Raw genomic sequence first — 12,094 nt, 5'->3', positions numbered from 1 at the left:
AGCCTTCAGATCTTAGTTTATTGGATTTAAGATTATAGTATTCAATTTTTCAATAATGAATTTATTGAATAGAATATGATTACAAACTACGAGTTTTAGAACATAAATTCCAACATTGCCATCTAAACTGGAGAACGAATTGTTGACCCACCTTCCCTAATCGACACCATTGAAGACTCAATGAACCAGCAGTAAACCTACTCTAATACCAATTGAAAAAGTGAAATAATTTTCCTGTAGTTGTTACTTTAGTTAACAACTAGGGAAATAGCTAAAGGAGGAAAAAGATAAATAACGTAGAGAACATAGGAAGCTTTGTTAACCCAGGGTAAATCCACCTACATTTGGAGAGCTTTTTCTTGCTCAGTTAAGCAAATTTTATTAAGATTCAAACGAGTATAACACTTTAACAATCTAGAAGGCACTTGTAACGACCCAACTCCTTATACTAAGTCGAAGCCATTACTAATTAAAAAAGGTAAATAAATTTGTAAAGTTTAAAAAAAAAATAGAATAAGACAAAACCCTCAAATTTTCATTTAAAAACATAAACAAGGAAAATTTGAAATAAGTATAAAATAAAGTCCTAACTCAGGCCCTACCTAGTTTTAAAGAAATAAAATAACCAATAAAGAATGAATTAGAAATGTAATACTAAAATCTGAATTTTGACATAAGCGGAAGTAAGCGTATCCCTATGGCCCGCCATGATCACTTCTGATCACTCGCCAGCTTGCCTTTGTTCTTACCTCTACCTCTGCCAGAAAAAAAAAAGAAATGGAAAGAGTGAGCATAAAAATACTCAATAAGGGACCCACTACTAGTCCCACTAGATGCCTGTTAACTTCCTATTAGAGTCCTGAAAAGTGGTACCCCTGAACTGGTACGTCCCCGAACACATGCAATCTGTGCCCCCGTAGGAACAAGCTGATCTTTGGTGATTCCCAAGGGAACACCTAAGACGATCAGGCTGTGAGTGGTCCTGTCGGATCACTCACGTCATGTATATGTCAATGTCAATGTCAGACTGGTAATCCCGTCAGACTACGCAGTCATAAGTGTGAGCGACCCCGTCGTATCTCTCCATCATGTCCGAGTCATAATAGTGGTGATCCCGAATGACACCCATGTGGGTACGACTCTAATAAGAAGCTAACATACACCCTACCCATAGCATGCACATAACATCTCATCAATTCACATCATAGCAAAATCATAACATGTCATATTACGTTACATCATGTCGTAACATATCAACCCATAACGTACCAAACCCTAACATATCATATCACGTCATCCTCAGCTACAAAACTATGTCGTTAGAACGAAGGCGGTAGCATCGACATACTATTCGCACTAACCATAAAGTTAATCAGCAGGCACAATTTCAATATCAGTCTCTCTCTCTCAACAACCTTGAGTTAGGTACTTAGCTACCATTCATACGTAACCATAAATTCAAACATGCGGTCTCTTTAATGTAATACGAAGGTCTAGTAGGAGAATCTCTTACCTGGAGATTAGCCCAACAAGTTCTAGCTGAAAAGTCACACTTTCCAAGCAGCAAGGTCCTAAATGTTTAGAAAACGCCAATTTTCATGACTAAATCACCAAACGACAAAGACCCAAAAATTCAGTTGAAATAACTTACCCTAGGTCGAGGTCGCAACGCTTGAGCCCTTAACTGAAGAAATCCCACGCTGCAAAATCACTTGGTCCAAGATGTTCCTTAAGAGAAATAATTTAATTTAATCTAAATAAAATTATTTAGGTTCAAAAATTAAGTCTTTGCTGGGTATGCCAAAAACTCAATAAACTTACCAAAAATAGGTGGGAAAAGAACCAAAAATAGGCTTGGCGGCTCAAAAATGGTTGGCGGCTCGGTTGGGAGTAGAGAATTCAGCTCGAGCAGACGCACACGGCTCGGGGGATCGCGCACGGCTCGCGCGCGTGCTCGACTGGGAGGGGCGGCTTGGCTTCCTCGTGCGCGACTTGCGGGGACGCGCGTGCGGCTATCAGCTGACGGCTTAGCTTCACGTGGGCGCACGGACGGCTGGAGGTGCGGAACAGCTGGGGCAACGCGGCTCGGGTCTCTAAGTTTGGATAGGGGCGACGACCTAACACGGCAGGATTCGACGACGACCGGCGCTACCAACCGCTTGACCTGCATAACGAGCGGCAGACTGTGATTGAGAGTAGACGGCCGACGACGGCTCCCAGGTAGAGGAGATCGGACGGAGGAAGAGAAAAACGGGCGGCGGTGACGGAAACCTCGACGGTGCGGGGAAGACTTCTTCGGAGAGAGTGGCTGACGCGGCTTGTTGCGGGTTTGCGGCGGCCGACGGCGACAGTGAAGTGGCGGCAGCGGCGGCTAGGGTTCTTCTACTAGGGTTAGGGTTTGTTTTTTCCCTTTTTTTCCAAAGAAAAAGATGATGGGTTTTATGGTGCACGTGTCCCGATGGGCTTTTTAAACACCAATAATTTGCCAAAATTATTTTTCCCTTTCCTTTTCCTTATTTTAACCCAAACAAAACCAATTTTCTCTCTCTTCACTAAATCCCTCCAAATCTCCATTTAAATTTCAAAATCATCCAATCACAACAATCCCTTTATTATTATTTTCCTTTCCAAATAAAACATCACCATTATCTTTAACCAAATAATTCAATTTTCTCTCCCCTCAACCCAATTTTCTTTTTCTTCAACAAATATCTTTACTAATTTTATTATCCAAATAAAATAATTATATTGTTCTCAAAACTTAATGAATTACACAACCAAAAATATAATTAATAAAGTTTCCTCCATTACATCCAAAAATTTCAATAACGACACTTAAGATAATAAAATTAAATTTCAAATTTTTTTTTGGGCGTTACAGCACTCCTCCTAGATCTAGCATTCTTTTTAATTATAAACAGAAACTAAAAATAACTAGACTCCCCCTAAATTGTATTTGAATCTAATGAATATGGTTTGACTTCCCCTGTAGAAAAATCTTCTTTAAATCTCTTATCTCGAATACATCTTGAGTTGTCTATAAAGATATCAAACAATCTTCATATAATATCTAAAAAGGTAATAACTTACCTTTTGCAAAGATTCTTCATGAATTGTAGCTTGAAAAACGTCTTTGAAGAATGCAAAGAATGACAAATACCTTCTCCTTTTATAATGAGGAGAAAGATTTGAAACTTTCTTCTTGAAGATGGGCATAACAAATCTTTTTAAAAAATAAAAGATATTTAGAAAAGATCCTAAAGATAAGGAAGATCTTTTATATTTCTTTAAATAGAAAGAAAAAAGGAATATCTTTTATCTTTCTTTAAATAAAAAGAAACAAATTCTATATTTGTCAAAAAAATCTAACAAATGATATTTTTGCAAGTAAGTTTACTTTCGTAATTTTTAGAGCTCTCTTGTGAAGATAAGAAAATTACTGTTGTTGTAGAAGAAAAATACACAATTAGAAAGAAGAAATATTTTTTTGCTTAACATTAAATATTATTTTTGAAAAATTAAAAATACTACTCAACGTGAATGTAAACTAAAATTTAGAAAAATCAAATTTTGCAAAAACATTGGCTAAGATTCGGGATATATATAGGATCTCCGTGTTAATCTTGCTTGAGATTTCAGTAAAAAACTCAAGCATATCAGATCCATGGGCAAGCTAAACCATTTTGGAAAATAGGTGAAAGCGAGAGCAATAATGACATTATTACCCGTGGGTGTCGCTTGGCGGCTGACTGACTGGTTCTTGAAACAGAGAGGAGCGGGGCAATGATGGCTGGGAAGCAAGAAGGAGAGGCAACGACTGAACAGAAGATGATGGCAACAATACTTTAGCTTAGAGGCGATAGAAAAGTTTAGAAGATGAGGGGGGCGGTTTGGGGCCGTGATCGCACAAGCAAGAAGAGGAAAGAATCTTTTTCTTTTTTTTTTTTTAAATTTAGGGGTAAATTTGGAATTAGAAAAGAAGATGTTTAATGTGATATATATGACTAAATTAGCAACTGAATAAATTTTATTTACTATTTTGTTATATGTGTAATATTAATAAATGAGTGACTAAGGCCCCTATTTTCTGATACTTTTTTACCATCTAATACAAATTTTCTATTTAATTTGTACAAAATATAGAAGGTCTGAGGACAACCTAGCTAAACAGATTGTTTTGACATAGGTTTGATATTATTATTTATTATAGGCTAAATTAATTACATTAAAAAGTAAGTCCTTCAATTTTGTATTTTTCATAAAAATTACCTCTTAACTTTAAAACTTTAAAAAATATCTTCTATTAAATAAAAGTAAAAAAAAAAAAATCATTTGTTTTGAATAGAAATCATTATTGTTTTGTTTCAAAACTACCCTAAACTTGTTTAAAAAAATATCGTTAAACTAGAAGAGTGTTGAACAATAGTCTAATTATGAATATGAAATTCTTAATATACACTTCTCTAATTTTCTCTTGGTTTTTATTCCTCTCTTACTCTCTTTGTTTGTCTCTTTAAAAAAATAGTTAAATTATAAAAAACGCCTCTCAACTTAGTAGGTTGTGTCAAAAGTATCCTAAACTATTAAAAGTTTCAAAATTGCCGTCAAACTTCCGAAAAGGATTCGAAAATACCCTTATCGGTAGTTGTTAATGAAAGTCATTAAAATTTTGTTTAAAAAATATATCTGAACTATTGAAAAGTTTCATAAATATATACCATAAATATCAAAATGTTTTAAAAAAAATACTCTCATTAATTCAATTTTTACACCAAATTTATTTGCACGGAATATAAAAACGAAAATTTTAAGTTAAAAGTATAGTTTAAATTTTTGGCGATATGTCAATAATTTATCGATATTTTCACATTTCCATAGTTTTGATATCAATAGAAGGAGTGAATCGATATTTCCATTACATTGTAAAAGAATTTAAGTCACAAAAAATAAACACCAAAATGACACGAATATAAATATAATATAAATAACATATATGTTTATCTATTTAAAAATAGTAAAATATTTATTTACTAGTTTAGATTTATTTTTTTGAAGTTTTTCTTTTTTTATAATTTTTCAAAAATATCCATCGAAATCAAATTTTTTGTGAAATTAAGATTTTGATACATCCATCTACATAGATATTTAAGTAACAATTAAAACATAAAATTTTGTAAAATCTCACAAAATTCCAAAATAGAAGTTTATCCTTGAAACATAATAAAACAATAACTAGTCAAATAAAAAAAAATCTCATACCGATAGATCTATCAGACTATTGTGTGTGTTAATAGCCAAATACATTTTTTATTAAACAATTAATTATCTATATGTTAAGTACAACATTAACTATTGAGATTGGTTGGGTTCGTTATATATCACTCTCTGTTAGAAGAAATTTAAAACTATGATTTTAACTTGAAATTTTGGTTGATGAGAAAATTGGTGTAAAATTTGGATGAATGAAAGTAGTTTTGAACTTTTTTTTAAGGTCAATGGTATTTGGGAAACTTTCCAATAGTTTAGGGGTATTTTTAAATTTTTTTAACAATTTCCCTACAAAACTAACAACAAGAGTATTTTTGAACCATTTTTTAAAGTTTAAAGACATTTTTTAGACGTGTGAAAATTTAAGAATATTTTTGACACAAACTACAAAGTTCAAAAACATTTTGTATAATTTGACCTAAATAAAAATAAAAAATAAAAATATTTTTTATGGTAAAAATATTTTACGGGTTTGTTATATTTTTAAAAAAATACCAAATAAAAATAAAAAATAAAAAAGCACAAGATACTTTAGAAATTAGGATATCTGTAATGGATAGCAACATTAAATATTTGTAATGTGTGCGTGAATGTATATTGTATAATCTCGTCAACCTTTGATTTTGTTGAAAGTTCCAAATTTGCCCTTGTCTTTCAATCAATCTTCATGCCTCCCTTTCTTCTTTTCTTTTTTATTTTCTTTTCTTTTCTCTCTCCTTTCTCTAGTTTTTGCTTCCACGGTTATCAATTCCATCTCTCGCTCCATCTTTCTCTTCTTCCTTCCTCCACTTTTATTTCTCCAAACTTTTTCCCTCTCCGCAGCTTCCGACCCAAAGAAAAGAGAGAAAAAAATTATATGAACACTACTAGAAAAATGAGTTTTAATGATACTACTAATTAGGACATTGTGTCGTTAAAAATAAAAAAAGGGACGGGTGAGATAAATTATGTCGTTGAAAATAAATATACGAACTTTTTCTTCAATTTCACGTGCACGAGCTCTAGATAATTGTAACGCCCCAAGTTTTGGATGTTTAATATTATTTGATTTGTGATTATGTGATTTTGTTAGACATTACCTAGTGGTGGTGGTGCTTGGGAGTTGTGTTAATTGGATGTATTTGAGGATACTTGATTAATGAAATTTTGGTCGTGTAATTAATTAAGTTTTGGGGATAAAATAATTTCTTTATTTTGATAATTAAATTTGGTAGAGTTATTTGTTGAAGATAAGATAATTGGGTGGAGGAGAGAGAAAAATTGAATTATTTTGGTTTAAGATAATGTGATATTTTATTTGGAAAAAATATATATATATAAGGGAGTGATGTGATTGGTTGTTTTGGAATTTTTAAAGGAATAGGAAAATGAGGAGAATAATAATAAATGTATTATTATTATTGGTTAAATAGGTCTTGAGAAGTGGGTCATCTTCTTCACAAAAAGGAAAAAAAAAAAAAAGAGGAGACCAAACCCTAACCCTAGCGCCGCCGCCTCTCTTGCGAACCGTCGAAGCCGCCGCCAATCCGACCCGACCGACTTCTTCCAGTACGCCGCCCCCATCGCTGAAGTCGCACCGTCCTCTGCTCGTAGCTTCGAGTCGAAGCAACTTTCCGTCCGCGCGCCGCTTCCGTCTATCGTTCTTCCGCCAAACGTCGCCCATCGTGAAGCCTCGACGGTCGCCGCTGCCTCCGTCGCACAGTCGAGCGCGCCGCCTACCCCAGTCGAGTAATCCCGAGTGAAACACACGCCGACCTGCGACCACAGTCGATCCGCGTACTCATCCCGAACAGTCGCGCCTCGCCTTCGACCCAGAACTCGACCCGCGGCCTCGCGTTTTCTTCATCGCGTGAAGCTGACCCGACCCGCGCCCTTCTCCGTGAGCCGATCGCGAGCCGCGCCAGCGCTTACTCAGTAGTCGAGCCGCACGCACGCCGTGCCTTCCAAGCCGCCCTGCACGCGCGAGCTGCCTGTCGAGCCATCTTGCACGCGCGAGCCGCCTGTTCGAGCGATTTTCTGCTTTCTAGCCGAGCCACCTAGCCGCTTCACCTGTTTTTTAGTCGCCAGCCTGTTTCCGGTTCTTTTCACCTAGTTTGGTAAGTTGATTGGGTTTTGGAATACCCAACTAAACATTTAAAATTTGTTGGATCTCAAATAATTTAATTTTGGGGTTAAAATTAAATTATTTCTCTTAAGGAACATCTAGGACCAATTGATCTTGTAGTGTGGGACTTCTCCAGTTAAGGGCTCAAGCGTCGCAACCTCGACCTAAGGTAAGTTACTTCAATAGAATGTCTGGAGTCTTTGGTCGATTGTTGATTAAGTTATGAAAAAATTGTGTTCTAACCAGTAGGACATCACTGCTGGGAAAGCGTGACCTTGCGGTTAGGACTCGTTGAGCAAATCTCCAGGTAAGAGATTCTACTACTAGCCTACGAGTAGAATTAAGAGATCGGATACATTCTTAGTTATGCACATTGATGACTAGACTGCATAACGACATGTCAATTAATGAGGATATGATATGACATGATGATGTGATTTGATGTGATGATATCATATGACATGATGATGTGGTTTGATATGATAATATGTTTTGACATGATGATGTGATGTGATATGATGATAGGATGTGACATGATGACGTGATGATGTTATGTTATGTGTGTGCTATGGTTAGGGTGCATGTTAGCTTATCCTATTAGAGTTTTACCTGCATGGGTGTCCTTCGGGATCACCACCTATTTAAGACTGCGTAGTCCGACGGGACCGCCAGTCTGGCATTGCTATAGACATGATTCGAGTGATTCGACGGGATCCTCGCAGTCCGATTGTCTTAGTATTTACCCTGGGTACGCTACAGACCAGTTTCTCCTAGGTGTTTCTTTGGGTCACCGAAGACCAGATTTTGTTCCTACTGGATCACATGTTGCACGTGTTCGGGAACGTGCCAGTTCTTAGGTGCCATCTTCAACACTCTAATTGGAAGTTAACAGGCACCTAGCAGGACTAGTAGTGGGTCCCTTACTGAGTATTTTATACTCACTCTTTCCATTTCATTTTTTTTTCAGGCAGGGGCAGGGATAAGAGCAAGGGCAAGCTGGCGAGCGACCAGAAGTGACTGTGGCGAGCCATAGGGATCTTTTGCTTTCGCTTTATATTCGAATTTAGACCTTAAATGTTTGCATTTTAGTTATTCCTTATTTGTTATTTTATTTCTTTAAAATTAGATAGGGCCCGAGTTAGGATTTTACCTTACACATATCGCAAATTACTTTAGATTAGGCTTTTAAATAATTTAAAATTTTGAGGTTTTGTTTCATTTTATCCAAACTTTACAAACTTTATTTGCTTTTTTTAAATTAGTAACGGCTTCAACCCAGTATAAGGAGTTGGGTCGTTACAATAATGGTTTCGAACCTCTTTAACAGTTATTTTGATTTCTTTTCTATAAATACGCATTTTTCTCTAATTTTTCATCAATTCATCAATTCAACTTCATTTTTCACTAAAATTTTCTCTAAATTTCATTGTGACAGAACTCTTCGCTCTCCATCTTGCCATTTTTCTTCCAAAAACTTTAGCAATATTATTTGCTCTTTCCTTTCCATTTAGTCATTTTTCTTCTAAAAATTCCAGCAAACTTTTTTTATTCAATGGAGGGATAACCATTTGAAAGGTAAGAGCTCAATGGGTATTCAATTTGTTGAGAGTTTCATCCATTTATTTCTAATTTTTGTTTTTTAATTAAATTTTCATTTAAAAAACAACTTGTTTTGATTCTTGATATTCACTACATTTTCTTTTATATTTTACTTTTTCTACATACCACTTTCCTTTCGAAATTCATCAATCCAACTACAATTTTCACTAAAATTCTCTCTAAATTTCATTTTTCCACAACTCTTCTCTCTCCATTGTGCAATTTCTCTCTACAAAAACTCTAGCAATCTTCTTTACTCTTCCCTCTCCATTCTGCCATTTTTCTCCAAAAAACTCCAGCAATCTTTTTTTATCCAATGAAAGGATAATCTTCTAAAAGGTAAAAAAGCAGTGGGTATTCAATTTGTTTGAGATTTTATTCCTTTTATTTCTACTTTTTGTATGTGAATTAAATTTACATCTAAAAAACAACTTGTTTTGATTCTTGTTACAAATTCTCTCGATATTTCTTACATATTCTTTTATGTTGTTTTTTCTACTGACCACTTTCCTTTCAAAATAAATCCAACTACAACCAAAATTCTCTCTAAATTTCATTTTGCAGAACTCTTCCCTCTCTGTTCTGTCATTTTTCTCCCAAAAAAACTCTAGCAATCTTCTTTACACTTTTCTCTCCACTTTGCCATTTTCTCCCAAAAATTCCAGCAATCTTTTTTGATCCAATGGAAGGGTAATCTTTTAAGAGGTTGTAGATACAACATTTTGTCCTTTATTTATTTTTATTTTATTTTGAAAGTTGGATTTGAATTTGAATTTAACCTTTTCTTTTTTAAAATAAAAAATAAAAAAAACAAAAAAAATGAATATCATCTCCTCCCTATTTTCCCTCAACTCACCAATTTTCTCTCTCACGATTTTTCCTGTCCCTCGTCACGACTCTCCCACCTTCTCCGCTCTCAAAACACGATCCTACCCTTACTGCCCTATAAAAAAATGAGGATTTTTTTTAGAGGGTACGTTACATTGAGATCAGTTGGAAGTGTTATAAAAAAAACTAAGAAAACTATTTTGTCAAATTGGTCTAACTTTTTTTTTTTAATTTACTCTTTGTCCCTTCCCTTTTGAGACTGTGAACAATTATAATTGTGTATTTTTTTAAAAAAAATTGTATGAATTTCGTTAATTGATTTTATGGTGACTTTAATTTTGTTAGGGTTAGGCGAATTGGGTTTCCTGTGTTTTTATTGTTGCTTCAAATTTAGCATCAACTAATTTCAATATGCTTTAAATTTATTAGATTTAAGTCATTTGAGTTTACTCTGCCTATGCTTTAGGGCGACTTTCATTTTGTTAGCTTTAGGCCAATTGAATTTATTGTTGTTTATGCCAATTGAATTTATTGTTACATCAAATTTAGTAGATTTATGCCAATTAATTTTAATGTGGTTCGAATTTGTTATGCCAATTGATTTTAATGTGGTTCAAATTTGTTAGATTTAGGTCATTTGAGTTTATTGTTTACTTGCTTTAATTTTGTTAGGTTTAAGTCAATTGAATTTATAGTTGCTATTTAGGCCAACTAATTTCAATGTGCTTCAAATTTGTGCTATTCTTTAAATTTGTTAGTTTTAAGCCAATTGATTTAAATTTGTTAGATTTAGGATTTAATTTGGCCGTTGTTAATTTTTTTGTTTACTGTTTATTAAATATGTTGCATGTTTGTAATTAATTGATTAGACTTGTGAAAGACAGAATAGTTTGTTAGGTTTGATATTTATTTCACAACCTGCATATTACAATTTGTATTTACTTCCCAAACTTATATTATTTTCAATATCTTTATTCTCCAAGTTATATATTATTTCTAATATATTGTTTCTCAACCTATATATTATTTCCCAACCTGTGTATCGTTTGTTGTATTATTTGTCAAATCATTTGCCAAGTATTTTATATGCCAACCTGTAATGGTTTTTCAGCATCAATAAGCAATTTCTCAAATCCATTTGGGTCATTTGAATACTCCTCATGAGCAACTTCAATCATTTCTTTTACACTTCCAACATCATTCTCTTCACATGTATGTGTGTCAAACTTTGAAGATTCTCCATAGAAAGATGAGTTAGGAAGTTCTTCACCATGACAAAACCAAGTTTTATAACTTTCATCAATATCATTAACGTATAAATGATCTTTAACACCCTTTCTACTATGCTTTTCATAATTCGCACATTTCAAACAAGGACAACGAATGTAGGAGGTAGTTATATTCGAAAAGCCAAATTTGATGAAATTTTCCACACCCAACTCATATTCTTTGGATAATCTACTTTTGTGCATCCATGATTTATCCATAATTGTAAATCTAGTGAGAAATAAAGTAAATTCAATTAGTTGAAAAAATGTTGTTGAGATTATTAAAAAGAAAACAAATATGGAGATTGAACAAACATTCACTTAATAAGACTAAATTTTCCCCCAACTAACCAAATAAAGAAAATAAATTCATTCACAACGTTAGGTTTCTTCAAGCCCCCATCACAAATTTCCCCCCAACAAAACAAATAAAGAAAATAAGGTTCATTTTCATTGAGACATTAAAACAAACATTTTGTGAGAGCCACAACCATTGAAGACCCATATGCTTTTTTCCACAACATTTGAACCCATATCCTTTAGCTATTTCAATTACGACCTATTATTATTCTTCATATTAATTCAACTCATTTTCTTGTTAAAAGCTAAAACCCCACAATAAATAAATCTTAAAGAGGCATTCATGAATATCATTCTGTGTACAACAACATGTTCATAATTTGAGCATTATATTCACCTCATCAAAATGATGTAGAACCCAAATTCACATCTTCACATAGAACTACTTAAGTAACAAAAAAATCAAGTCCCAACACCATGAGCACGAGACTTCCACTAATACAAATTAACATAAGTTAAAACTTTCCATAACCTCTAGTATACACATTCAGTTTCTACCTCCAATGCTTTCCTCTAATTTTTCTCTTCTCAATTTTGGTGCAACATAGTGATTATATGTACACTAAAAAGAAACTCAAACTCATGAAATGCTAAAGAAACTACAGAGCAGAGAAGCCTCAAAATATAGCATTAAATAACCGAACCAAACAATAATAACATCCTTGAA

General features: G+C 33.8%; 1 long non-coding RNA gene across 1 annotated transcript; it reads right to left on the bottom strand.

Moving 5' to 3' along the window:
* Positions 1-590: 590 nt before the first annotated feature.
* Positions 591-3,951, bottom strand: LOC127151206 (uncharacterized). Its single transcript, XR_007823934.1, has 4 exons — positions 1,822-3,951; positions 1,652-1,728; positions 1,514-1,571; positions 591-757 (listed from the first exon to the last, which is right to left on the bottom strand). It is a non-coding gene; the product is annotated as an uncharacterized LOC127151206 (long non-coding RNA).
* Between the last annotated feature and the right edge of the window lie 8,143 nt (positions 3,952-12,094).

The sequence above is a fragment of the Cucumis melo genome, chromosome 10, assembly GCF_025177605.1.
Source record: "Cucumis melo cultivar AY chromosome 10, USDA_Cmelo_AY_1.0, whole genome shotgun sequence".
Classification (NCBI taxonomy): domain Eukaryota; kingdom Viridiplantae; phylum Streptophyta; class Magnoliopsida; order Cucurbitales; family Cucurbitaceae; genus Cucumis; species Cucumis melo.
Note: the sequence above shows the minus strand (reverse complement) of the source record. Positions and strands in the feature narration are given on the sequence as shown.